General features: G+C 36.9%; 1 pseudogene; it reads right to left on the reverse strand.

Annotated features, from left to right (window-relative positions):
* Nucleotides 1-2,255, reverse strand: LOC128175565 (uncharacterized; annotated as a pseudogene).

Consider the following 2,255-nt stretch of genomic DNA (forward strand, 5'->3'; position numbering starts at 1 on the left):
CTAACGACACGAACAATAGAAATTGTTCAGGGGTGATTCTATTAACTGTTCTATTGTGTTTATGACCTTGATAATTTTACACAAGTCTCTTGGAACAATGTTTGACTCTAAGACAAGCGCTGCATCATAACCAGATGCAGACATATATCTACTCTCATCTGTATTTATATGATAAATACGTATATGATTGTAAAGGGTAACAATGATGTAGGGCCTGATGGAGTAACTCTCTAACAGACAGGCCATACCTTTCTTGTACAATTTATATAACTGTATGAACAATCTGTTTTGTGTCGAACCATGGACTTTTGTCAAAAACAGGTTGTTTTGTAGGACGAAAAAGTTAGGACAAATTCCCTTATATACCCATTTAAGGAGGAGTTTAAAGCAGACCCAGAAACAGGCCAGGAGATTTTGTGGACACCAGTTATGTAACATGTTTTGTTGAATTGCCCAGAAAATGGTTGTCTTCATGTGATAGGAACACAATAGTTTATTGGTCTCGTCTGATTGTTGATTGATCACTTCCTTTAAGAACAGTTTCAACAATCCATAGGTCAAAAACTGACAGTGGTTCATTGAGTAAACAAGTTTATATTCTGCCTGTGAAAAAGAAAGTCTCCATTCTTTATTTTCATGGGGTCCAAATGGATGCCCTATTGCTACAAAGTGACACCCATTTCTGACAATGTCATCAACTACTTCAGGATCAGGCCATGAATGGCATCTATTTATCCATAAGGAGGCATACGGAGGCCAAAAGTCACAAACAAAACACCAGGCATGGTCATATTCTACACTTCCTACGATTGCATTACCACAGGGTCCATGTACAGTAGAATTGGGAATGGCTAATGAACAAGTTAACTGTCTGTACATAGAACTAGATATATATGCCTTGTCATTCATTCTGACACATGCTGATTGGACATCTCTGTCTGTTGTTGGTGTCAGTAACTGAAGTAGAGTGAATCCTGGTGGACTCTCAGAACTGTCAGAGAGAATCAAGGTTGTATTGGCTTTGTTGTAACCAGGGTTGGCCGGGAAATACCAGTGCTGGGAATTACCGGTGGTAAATACCGGTATTTCCCGTCCCGGTAAATACTACTGTTTTCCACTAATCTGGGAAATACTGGGAAATACAAATTTATAATCTTTATTTCTTTAGTTTGTTCAATGTAAAACTTATGTTTATGATAAAAGATATCAACAATAAGCATCAAAAACCAATTTATTATACTTCCCCATTTCACTGTCAGTTTATAAATCTTAAATTCACCAGATCACCTATTCCAAATGATTTCTATAGCTGCTAATGTACAAATTTTAGTCCAGTTTTTTTTAACTTCAAGTTTGGGGTTTTACAGATTTATAATTCAAAGCACAAATTAAACTGTTATAATTAGTGTAGGTGTTGCAAGTAAAAATTCAATAATCACACATGTTGTTTTAATAAATAATTACACTTGACAGTTTTGTGCTCCTGTGTTGGGGAGATACTATGAGTGGGGCTAATTGGCTTCTTCTTAGGTGTGTTGCATACTGAGGTAGTGACACAGTCACACTTTATTTTTCACAATTTTCTTGCCCCATTTTCATATTCACCAAATTACCAGAAAATGGAACCTTTGATATCATGTTTATGATAACTGTGTAGATGCACCTATACCTGATTAAAGCCTTAAAAACAAATTACAATGGTATATGAATGAACCATGTTTTGAGTATTCATGAGAGATAACCAATGCATTACTGACCAGTCAAAACTTGTTAAAATCAAAGAACATTATAAAATATCATATAGCTGACAAGGTGTACTATTGTCTACATCCCTACAGATTTAATTAAGACTAATGTCTTAAGTATGAAGTACTATAATATGTAGTTGTACTTTATTTCCCAGTATTTCCCGGGAAATACCAGTAATTCCCGGAAATTACCAGTATTTCCCACCGTCCTGGGAAATATGAGTATTTCCCGCTTTTTTGCCAACCCTGGTTGTAACACTCAGACTGAGACATGTCCATGATCACTCAGTGGTTGTTTTTCCAGAGCATATAGTCCATGTCTGATTCTTTTAATGTGAACCCTTCTCTCCTACTTCCACTCAACATGTGAATGGCCTCATCATTAGGTGTGACTCGTCTTTCCACCACCTCTCTGATATCTTTTGCCTCTCTCCTAATGCCTATCTTCTCTGAGGTCCCCACCCTCTGACACATCACCACGAAGACTACCTCTGATATGCGCTGCAT

The sequence above is a fragment of the Crassostrea angulata genome, chromosome 3 (genome assembly GCF_025612915.1).
Source record: "Crassostrea angulata isolate pt1a10 chromosome 3, ASM2561291v2, whole genome shotgun sequence".
Lineage (NCBI taxonomy): Eukaryota > Metazoa > Mollusca > Bivalvia > Ostreida > Ostreidae > Magallana > Magallana angulata.